Source organism: Bombina bombina, chromosome 8 (assembly GCF_027579735.1).
Source record: "Bombina bombina isolate aBomBom1 chromosome 8, aBomBom1.pri, whole genome shotgun sequence".
NCBI classification, from domain to species: domain Eukaryota; kingdom Metazoa; phylum Chordata; class Amphibia; order Anura; family Bombinatoridae; genus Bombina; species Bombina bombina.
Window position 1 is genome coordinate 83,980,683 of NC_069506.1, and position 12,111 is coordinate 83,992,793.

The window sequence follows — 12,111 nt, forward strand, 5'->3', positions numbered from 1 at the left end:
TTAAAACCTTTCCGATTACAGTCCTGGACTATATTTCTAATGGTACTATACATAGTACAATAGTAATAAAAATGATATAAAACTGCCTTTTACTAGGCTGCATGTATAAGCTGTATATGACTAAAAACTGCCTAAATGACATAAGATATTGTTGTTTACACTTGGTCCCACCCCCTTCCAGGCTGTCCCATCTTACAGATGCAAACATACAAATATTCCAAAATCTAAACTTTTCTGAAATCCAAACCAAGCAGTTTGGGTAAAGGGTGATGTAACTGTATATATAATAAAACATAACATTTTGCAGATATACTGCAGCTATCTTCCATATCTGATCACCATTTTTATATACGATTATCAAAGAAGTGGTGTTTTATGCATCAGGATCTAACCATGCAGTCAGCTACATAACCCTTGGGGGTCGATCCGATAAAAATCGTCGCCCGCAAAAGCTGGCGACGCCAATATTTGGGCGGGTTTGGTATCCTATATACGGCGTAACCTAGAAGTTACGCGCGTATATTTCTGCCGTCGCCCGTAGTTTTTTGGGCCATAGGCAGGTATACCAAACCCGCGCAGTTTGTTGGTATCCAATATACAGCGTAAGGACTTACGTGCCGAAAATAGAGAAATCTTACTCCATTTTCACCTCGCCACAAAAAGCAGCCGTAAGAAGCCTTACGCTGACTATTGGAGCCCCGTAACTCTCTAAACTAGCTGCTAAATAAACCTAACACCTAACGCATGCGCAATGTCTATCTAACTGTCAACCGCGATCTGCTAAATAAAACCTAACACCTAACGCATGCGCAATGTCTATCTATCTGTCAACCGCGATCTGCTAAATAAAACCTAACACCTAACGCATGCGCAATGTCTATCTACCTGTCAACCGCGATCCCCCGCCGCAATCCCTAATAAAATATTTAACCCCTAAACCGCCGCCATCTACATAAACTAACCCCCTACTGTGAGCCCCTTAAACCGCCGCCATCTACCTTATCTATCCCCTAATCTGACCCCTTACACCGCCGCCAGCTATATTAATATTATTAACCCCTAATCTAATCCCCCTAAAATAATTATCTCTATTACCAGCCCTTAAAAGGGCCTTTTGCGTGGCATTGCCCCAAAGTAACAGTTCTTTTGCCAGCCCTTAAAAGGGCTTTTTGCGGGGCATGCCCCAAAGAATTCAGCTCTTTTGCCAGCCCTTAAAAGGGCTTTTGGCGGGGCTTTGTCACAAAGTAAACTGCTCTTTTGCCTACAATCTACATCCCCCTACACCGCGGCCACCTATAATAAATGTATTAACCCCTAATCTAATCCCCCTACACCGCCGCCAGCTATATTAACGATATTAACCCTAATTATATTAGGGTTAATATAGTTAATATAGTTATTATATTATATATATTAACTATATTAACCCTAATTATATTAGGGTTAATATAGTTAATATCGTTATTATATTATATATATATTAAGTATAATAACCCTATCTAACTCTAACATCCTAACTAAACTCTTATTAAAATAAATCTAATATTAATATTATTAATTAAAATATTCCTATTTAAATCTAAATACTTACCTATAAAATAAACCCTAAGGTAGCTCCAATATAATTAATAATTACACTGTAGCTATGTTAGGGTTTATATTTATTTTACAGGTAAATTGTTTATTATTTTAACTAGGTATAATAGCTATTAAATAGTTATGAACTATTTAATAGCTACCTAGTTAAAATAATTACCCAATTACCTGTAAAATAAATACTAACCTAAGTTACAAATACACCTACACTATCAATAAATTAAATAAACTACAAATATCTATCTAAAAATACTATTAAATAAACTAAACTAAATTACAAAAACAAACACTAAATTACAAAAAATAAAAAAAAGATTACAAGATTTTTAAGCTAATTACACCTATTCTAAGCCCCCTAATAAAATAATAAACCCCCAAAATAAAAAAAATTCCCTACCCTATTCTAAATTAAAAATAGTTCAAAGCTCTTTTACCTTACCAGCCCTTAAAAGGGCCTTTTGTGGGGGCATGCCCCAAAGAAAACTGCTCTTTTGCCTGAAAAAAAAACACAATACCACCCCCAACATTACAACCCACCACCCACATACCCCTAATCTAACCCAAACCCCCTTTAAATAAACCTAACACTATCCCCCTGAAGATCTCCCTACCTTGTATTCACCCCGCCGGGCAGAACTCTTCATCCGATCCGGGCGATGTCCAATCAAGCGGCAAAGAAGATTCAATCAGCCAATCAGATTTTTCTACCTTAATTCCGATTGGCTGATAGAATCCTATCAGCCAATCGGAATTCGACGGACGCCATCTTGGATGACGTCATTTAAAGGTACCTCATTCGTCGTTCAGTTGTCAGCCGGGATGGATGCTCCGCGTCGGTGGAGAGAAGATTCAAGATGCCGCTTGATAGAAGATGCTGGCGGATGGATGAAGACTTTGCTGCCGCTTGGAGAAAAACATCGCCGGGATAAAGAATTCTTCTTTGCTGCTTGATTGGACATCGCCCGGATCGGATGAAGAGTTCTGCCCGGCGGGGTGAATAATACAAGGTAGGGAGATCTTCAGGGGGGTAGTGTTAGGTTTATTTAAGGGGGGTTTGGGTTAGATTAGGGGTAGGTGGGTGGTGGGTTGTAATGTTGGGGGGTGGTATTGTGTTTTTTTTTCAGGCAAAAGAGCAGTTTTCTTTGGGGCATGCCCCCACAAAAGGCCCTTTTAAGGGCTGGTAAGGTAAAAGAGCTTTGAACTATTTTTAATTTAGAATAGGGTAGGGAATTTTTTTTATTTTGGAAGTTTATTATTTTATTAGGGGGCTTAGAATATGTGTAATTATCTTAAAAATCTTGTAATCTTTTTTTTATTTTTTGTAATTTAGTGTTTGTTTGTTTTTTGTAATTTAGTTTAGTTTATTTAATTGTATTTTTAGATAGATATTTGTAGTTTATTTAATTTATTGATAGTGTAGGTGTATTTGTAACTTAGGTTAGTATTTATTTTACAGGTAATTGGGTAATTATTTTAACTAGGTAGCTATTAAATAGTTCATAACTATTTAATAGCTATTATACCTAGTTAAAATAATTAACAATTTACCTGTAAAATAAATATAAACCCTAACATAGCTACAGTGTAATTATTAATTATATTGGAGCTATCTTAGGGTTTATTTTATAGGTAAGTATTTAGATTTAAATAGGAATATTTTAATTAATAATATTAATATTGGATTTATTTTAATAAGAGTTTAGTTAGGATGTTAGAGTTAGATAGGGTTATTATACTTAATATATATATATAATATAATAACGATATTAACTATATTAACCCTAATATAATTAGGGTTAATATAGTTAATATATATAATATAATAACTATATTAACTATATTAACCCTAATATAATTAGGGTTAATATAGTTAATATAGCTGGCGGCGGTGTAGGGGGATTAGATTAGGGGTTAATACATTTATTATAGGTGGCCGCGGTGTAGGGGGATGTAGATTGTAGGCAAAAGAGCAGTTTACTTTGTGACAAAGCCCCGCCAAAAGCCCTTTTAAGGGATGGCAAAAGAGCTGAATTCTTTGGGGCATGCCCCGCAAAAAGCCCTTTTAAGGGCTGGCAAAAGAGCTGTTACTTTGGGGCAATGCCACGCAAAAAGCCCTTTTCAGGGCTATTTGTAGGGTTAGACTTAGGTTTAGTGGTAGGGATAGTTTAGTATTTTAGGGGTTAAATAATTTTATATAGATGGCGGCGGGGTAGGGGGATTAGATTAGGGGTTAAATAATTTAATATAGATAGCGGCGGAGTAGGGGCTCACTTTAGGGGGTAGGTAAGGTAGATGGTGGCGCTGTTAGGGGCTCACTTTATGGGGTTATAGATTTAATATAGCTGGCAGCGGTTTAGGGGTTAATAACTTTATAAGGTAGCGGCGGGCTCCGGGAGCGGCGGTTTAGGGGTTAATACATATTTTATTGTTAGGATAGTGAGGGGGGATAGCGGATAGAGGGTTAGACGTGTCGGGCTATGTTAGGGAGGCGTGTTAGACGTGTCGGGCTATGTTAGGGAGGCGTGTTAGACAGTGCGGGTGATTTAGACTTTAGTCAGGTTTTGTAGGCGCCGGCAGTTTCTAACGTGCCGTAAGTCACTGGCGACGCCAGAAATTTGTACTTGCGCAGATTTCTGGACATCGCTGGTTTATCCGACTTACGGCACGTTAGCATCTGACGGCGCCGTATATGGGATAGCTCGAGTTGCAAGCTGAAACTGCGGGCGACGCGGGTTCCCTCGCTTGCGCCGCAAACTACGATCTATATCGGATCGCGCCCTTGATCAGAAAATCTTTTAGGATAGGCAGTTTTTTTCTGACGTTCTGCTGCAGGAAATCTAACCTTCAATCATTATTGTTTTTTTTTATTGTGTTTTTAAAATCTTAGGCCTGTATGCTTTTCAGTTTGCTGACAGGAGTATCCTAAATCATATGCTTAAAGAGACAGTCTACACTATAATTTTTATTGTTTTAACCCCTTAATGACCACAGCACTTTTCCATTTTCTGTCCGTTTGGGACCAAGGCTATTTTTACATTTTTGAGGTGTTTGTGTTTAGCTGTAATTTCCCTCTTACTCATTTACTGCACCCACACATATTATATACCGTTTTTCTCGCCATTAAATTAACTTTCTAAAAATACCATTATTTTCATCATATCTGATAATTTACTATAAAAGAATTTTTAAAATATGAGGAAAAAATGGAAAAAAACACACTTTTTTTAACTTTGACCCCCAAAATCTGTTACACATCTACAACCACCAAAAAAAAAACATGCTAAATAGTTTCTAAATTTTGTCCTGAGTTTAGAAATACCCAATGTTAACATGTTCTTTGCTTTTTTTGAAAGCTATAGGTCCATAAATACAAGTAGCACTTTGCTATTTCCAAACTACTTTTTTTCAAAATTAGCGCTAGTTACATTGGAACACTAATATCTTTCAGGAATCCCTGAATATCAATTGACATGTATATATATTTTTTTAGAAGACATCCCAAAGTATTGATCTAGGCCAATTTTGGTATATTTCATGCCACCATTTCACCGCCAAATGCGATCAAATACAAAAAATCGTTCACTTTTTCACAAATTTTTTCACAAACGTTCGGTTTCTCACTGAAATTATTTACAAACAGCTTGTGCAATTATGGCATAAATTATTGTAAATACTTCTCTGGGATCCCCTTTGTTCAGAAATAGCAGACATATATGGCTTTGGCGTTGCTTTTTGGTAATTAGAAGGCTGCTAAATGCCACTGTGCACCACACGTGTATTATGTCCAGCAGTGAAGGGGTTAATTACGGAGCATGTAGGGCGCTTTTTTGGGGTTATTTTAGCTTTAGTGTAGGGTAGTAGACAACCCCAAGTATTAATCTAGGCAGTGCAGGGGTTAATTAGGGAGCTTGTATGGTTAATTTTAGCTTTAGTGTAGTGTAGTAGACAACCCAAAGTATTGATCTAGGCCCATTTTGGTATATTTCATGCCACCATTTCACCACCAAATGCGATCAAATTAAAAAAAAAAGTTAAATTTTTCACAATTTTAGGTTTCTCACTGAAATTATTTACAAACAGCTTGTGCAATTATGGCACAAATGGTTGTAAATTTTTCTCTGGGATCCCCTTTGTTCAGAAATAGCAGACATATATGACTTTGGCGTTGCTTTCTGGTAATTAGAAGGCCGCGGAATGCTGCTGCACATCACACGTGTATTATGGCTAGCAGTGAAGGGGTTAATTAGGAAGTTTGTAGGGAGCTTGCATGGTTAATTTTAGCTTTAGTGTAGAGATCAGCCTCCAACCTGACACATCAGACCCCCTGATCCCTCCCAAACAGCTCCCTTCCCTCCCCCACCCCACAATTGTCCCCGCCATCTTAAGTACTGGCAGAAAGTCTGCCAGTACTAAAATAAAAGTTTTTTGGGGGGTTTAGGTTTTTTTAAAAAAAATAAAAAAATTCTTCTGCTGTGTAGGACCCCCCTTAGCCTCCAACCTCCCTGATCCCCCCCCCAAAACAGCTCTGTAACCTTCCCCATCTGCCTTATTGGGGGCCATCTTGGGTTTGCACAAAAAAGGGCTTTTTTTTCTTAGTTTTTTTTTTCTGTAGTGTAGCTTCCCCCCCCCCCAGACAAACCTCCACCACCTCACTAATCGTTTTTTGTTTTTTTTAACAGATTCCCCTTTTTAACCTTTTTTTTTTTACACCTTTTTCTGTAGTGTAGCAGTTCCCACCAGCTCCCTCCCCGTGCACGCGCCTGCCCCCGCCCTCCCGTGCGCGCCCCCGGGCATCCCCGCCCACGATCCGCCCCCCTCCACATCTCCAGGGCCATCGATGGCCGCCACCCGCCTCCCGGTCCTGCTCCCACCCACCAACGAAGGAAGCCATCGATCTCCGGTGCAGAGAGGGCCACAGAGTGGCTCTCTCTGCATCGGATGGCTTCAAAAGGTTATTGCAGGATGCCTCCATATCGAGGCATCACTGCAATAACCGGAAAGCAGCTGGAAGCAAACAGGATCGCTTCCAGCTGCTTTCCACACCGAGGACGTGCAGGGTACGTCCTCAGGCGTTAACTGCCTTTTTTTTGAGGACGTACCCTGCACGTCTTTGGTCGTTAAGGGGTTAAAAGATAGATAATCCATTACCCAGTTTTGCACAGCCAACATTATTATATTAATGTACTTTTTACCTCTGTGGTTACCTTGTATTTAAGCATCTTCTGAAAGCCCTCTGATTTTATTTATTATCTGTTGACATTTTAGTAAATTAGTGCTGTGTTGTGCTGACACTTTAAGAACTCCCCGGGCGTGAGAGCAATGTTATCTATATGGCCCACATGAACTAGCAGTCCCCTGTTGTGAAAAGCAAATAAAAAAGCATGTGATAAGAGGCTGTCTGTAGTGACTTAGAAACAGGCAGAAATTTAGAGGTTTAAATGTTATAAAGTATATAAATATAACAATGTTGGTTGTGCAAAGCTAGGGAATGGGTATTAAAAACATTATCTATCTTTTTTTAAACATTAACAATTTTGGTGTAGACTGTCTCTTTAAATTTAAAGTGTCTTTATCATTATATTTTGTTTGTTTTTTTCTTTGTAAGTTTTTTGGGAAGCCCTACAGCAAATTCTTTTACGTGTGGACGGTTCTTGTCTCCCCTCCAACCTGCTTTTATGTCCCAGGTCTTTCATATATTTTTCTTTTTTTCTTTTTTTTTATAATGTGAGATCTGAGCTCTTGTACCTGTGATTCACCCTCTCTCTGGGGCCTATCTATCAAGCTCCGAAAGGAGCTTGATGGCCCGTGTTTCTGGCGAGTCTTCAGACTCGCCAGAAACAGCAGTCATGAATCAGCGGTCTAAAGACCGCTGTTCCATAACCTGTGCACCTGCTCTGAGCAGGCGGACAGACATAGCCTGAAATCAACCCGATCGAGTACGATCGGGTTGATTGATACCTCCCTGCTGGCGGCCCATTGGCCGCGAGTCTGCAGGGGGCGGCGTTGCACCAGCAGCTCTTGTGAGCTGCTGGTGCAATGCTGAATACGGAGAGCGTATTGCTCTCCGCATTCAGGGAGATCTTGGGGACCTGATCCGCACTGTCGGATCAGGTCCGCCAGACTTTGTTAAATAGAGGCCTCTGTCTCTTGCTGTGTTCTGTTTGTTCGTGTGCTTTTTTTCCTTCAAGTCTCTCACTCTCTTTCTGTCTCTGTCCCTCTCATTTCCTTTTCCTTCTCAGTCCCTTTGCCACTTCTGCACCCAATCATCACCATCTCATTCCCTCACTACCATCCCTCAGTGCACTTCTCATTCCATCTCTCATTCTCCTTCAACTGTGTGTAAAAGAAAATAAATATATACTTTTTCCCCCCTCTTGTCCCTCGGTCTCCAAATCCCATTACACAGCTAAAACACCTGTAATGCGCAGTCTATAGAGTAATTCTAAGGCATTGTCCCGTTGGTGTGTGCTACATGACGGTTGTCCTAAAGCTTGTACAGTGCCACTAAGTTACATGCAAAGTGCACATAAATGCCCTTTATATATTGTCATTTGTTTTCCTGCTCTGAAGCAAAAAAGATATTGCAATGCATGTTTTTTTTTTCTTCTAATTCATACAGATGTGTCACAGATCCATTGAAATTGTGTTATATTTACCATTTTTTTAGTAAACAAGTCTTCTTAAAGGGACATTAAACTGCTGGGTACAACTACTATAGCATAGTTACTACTAACCATGTTATTGTTTTTTCTTTTAAAAGCTGTTCTCTTATTTTAAACCCTTACAAGTACTGGTTAGTCAAGCTCTGCGTCTTACACTGGGTGCTGCCATTTTGGAGATTATTTATTCTTGTAGCTGCAACAGAAGCAGTGCACATTTACAGACCAGAGACATTGTTGTCTTTTTGCCAGTACAGTTTAGCAAGCATAGTACAAATCAATTGCTGAATGTTATTGCAGTGGCTGCATGGCTCTACATTATCCCTGATTACTTTTTTTATATTTGTTACGTAACTTTTAAACTGTGTAAAACTACTGCTAAAATGTAAAGCTTCTGCTTTCTATTGCATGAGCTAACCCAAAGTGTAAGGTGCATCTGTCACATTCCTGATCTAAAAAATGCTTCTGTCACACGGTGCAGCAATACACACGTACCAAGATGGCGGAACCCAGTATAAAGATGCAGAGCTTTACCAACTGACTTCTATAACAAGTTGAAATAAGAGAATGGCTTTATAGAGAGCTGCAGATACAGGAGGAAAACAGTAACCAGCATAAAACCCAAATTTTCAAGATTCAGTCAGAGCTTGCAATTTAAAAAAACTTTCAAATTGAATTATATTATATAATTTGCATCATTTATTGTTTTAAAAGATAGATAATCCCTTTATTACTCATTCCCCAGTTTTGCATAACCAACACAGTTATATTAATGTACTTTTTACCTTTGTGATTACCTTGTATCTAGGAACCTTCTTCCAGCCCCCTGATCACATGACTGTGACTGTGTATTATCTATTGTCTTAAATTTAGCATTGTATTGTGCTAGATCTTAAATAACTTTCTGTGCCTGAACACAGTGTTATCTATATAGCCCACATGTACTTTCTGTCTCTTTGTGTTGAAAAGAGATTTAAAAAGCATGTGATAAGAGGCAGCCCTCAAAGGCTTAGAAATTAGCATATGAGCCTACCTATGTTTAGTTTAAACTAAGAATACCAGGAGAAAAAAGCAAATTTGATGATAAAAGTAAATTGGAAAGTCAATTAAAATTAAAAGTCCTATCTGAATAATGAAAGTTTAATTTATACTTGACTGTCCCTTTAAGAGCAACAATGCATTACTGGGAGGTACCTGCTGATTGGTGGCTGCACACACATGCCTCTTGTTATTGGCTCACCCAATGTGTTCAACAAACTCCCAGTAATGCATTGCTGTAACAAGAGATAATAAGAGAATGAAGCAAATTTGATAATAGAAGTATATTGGATAGTTGTTTAACATTGTACATGCTTTCTGAATCATGTAAGATTTTGTTTTGTTTTCTTGTTCCTTTAATGTGCATTTAGTGCTGCTTACACCTTAGCATAAAATTGTACTTTATTGTTATGTTTTTTTGTTTTGTTTTTTTGATGATGGGCTCTTATATTTACAACTGCTTTGATTTATGCCCCATTTAACTCTGCTAATGTAATATTATTTGTATTTCTAAAGACAAATATGAAAACACTAGAAGGAATTCAATGACATTTAAAGGGACATTTTAAAATTGTTATTGTTTAAAAAGATAGATAATGCCTTTATTACCCATTCCATAGCTTTGCACAACCAACATAGTTATATTAATATACTTTATAACATTTAAACCTCTACATTTCTGCCTGTTTCTAAGTCACTAAAGACAGCCTCTTATCACATGCTTTTTCATTAGCTTTTCACAACAGGAGACTGTTAATTAATGTGTGCCATATAGATAACATTGTGCTCTCTCCCTTGGAGTTGTGCATGACACTGCACTAATTGGTTAAAATGCAAGTCAATAGGTAATAAATAAAAAGTCATGTGACCAGGGGGCTGTCAGTAGAGACATGGGGGCCTATTTACTATGGTGCAAGCGGACATGATCCGATATAGCAGATCATGTCTGCTGCACATCGATAAATGCCGACAGCATACGCTCTCTGCATTTATCATTGCACCAGCAGTTCTTGTGAACTGCTGGTACAATGCCGCCCCCTGCAGATTTGCGACCAATCGGCTGATAGCAAGGGGTGTCAATCAATTTGATCGCATTCGATCGGGTTGATTTCTGTCCGCCGCCTCAGAGCAGGCGGACAGGTTATGGAGCAGTGGTCTTTAGACCGCTGCTTCATAACTTCTGTTTCCGGCTCGTCGTAAACACGGGGCATCAAGCTCCATACGGAGCTTGATAAATATGTCCCTTAGATACAAGGGGGCCGATTTAGCAATGCTTCAACTGATAATACTCTGGAATTCTGCATTAATTAGATGCAAAGATGATCCGCTGTAGTTAACAAAGCGTCAAGTTTGTCAAATGTTGAAATGTGTGACGTAATATACGCTCCGGCGAGATCAAACTGACGCAGATCGATGCTTGCGTTATTCGAGAAGAACACTTTTATCCACCGTCACATTCAACTTTATTTGACCCTCTTGCCAATTTGTCAAACATTCAACAGGTACGCTTGCGTCTATTCTGACACAGCATACCTATCGCTTAAACCTCCACCATTGAGGCCGCGAATGCCATAGAAATCAATGGGAGTCTGAAAACACACAAAGGTTATGTTCGACACTGCAAGAGAATGAAGCATATTAGATAATAAAAGTAAATTAGAAAGTTTATTAAAACAAAGCCAACAAAGACGCATGTTCAGTATCTAAATAATATGTTAAATAACAATATTATAATCACATGTAATTTCAAGGGACAAATTCATTTCCAAAGCATTTCTATAAATCTTTGGTTTATTCTTATTTATTCTTATTTGTTTTTCCATAATTTTAGCCTGCCATGTAAGTTTATAATGACTAAATCACCTATAATGACAGGCAATGCCTGTTTGGCAGCAGCACTAGTAGATATAGGGATATAAATGAAATCAATACAATACATAATATAGCTAACATCCTTTTTAGGATAAATCTATTTGCACCATGTTTAACGCATGGAATACCAAGTCCCCACTCTACACTTTGCACCAAATTGGACACAATACTCAAACTCTTAAGATGATAGCGCAAAGGGATAGTCTACCTAACATTAAACTGTCATGAATCAGATACAGCAGAAATTAAAATCACCTCTTTACTGTCATGCTATTGTTAGTGTTTTTCTTCCTTGAATTTAATTTTCATTTGCCAGCCCATTTTTTAACACCTGTGTAGGAGTGGTGTTTAAAACTAGACTGCAATCAGGACGTGATACACAGGTGCAAGAAAACTGTCTCAGCTCTTAAAATATCCATTGTTTGCAAATAAATACATATGATACATATAACCATGTTATATTAGCAAATATTCTTGCTCAGAATAATAATATTTTACACTATATACATACAGGGGTACAAATAAACACAGTGATATGAATGACAACATTGTTTAGAACAAAAAAAGAAAAGAATTTAGAGAGATGTAAATATGTTTGCAAAAGATTTCTGACATAACACATATATGTATATATACAAGTATGTGCAAAGATATATGTACAAATTGTAGCATTAATAATCAATTACAAAAAAAAGAAAAAAACATGAGATAGGCATATCAGGATTTCTAGAAATACAAATACACATTAATTTATGTGAATATATCATATATCAGTTTTTTGTATAACAAATACATGGAAGATAACTATCTATAAGATATTATTGTTTGTTCAGGTATAAATCTAGCCATTTCTTGGACATTAACAGATGAAAAATAAAGATTAGCTTTAGAGAAATGTGCTTGTTCATGGACAGTAATGAAATGGTATAAATAAAGTTGAAAAAAA

The 12,111-nt window shown here is 37.8% G+C and overlaps 1 protein-coding gene across 1 annotated transcript in view; it reads left to right on the forward strand.

The window, feature by feature from the left end:
- Window positions 1-12,111, forward strand: part of CFAP107 (cilia and flagella associated protein 107) — a 98,414-nt gene that overhangs the window by 46,608 nt on the left and 39,695 nt on the right. The window lies entirely within an intron of this gene.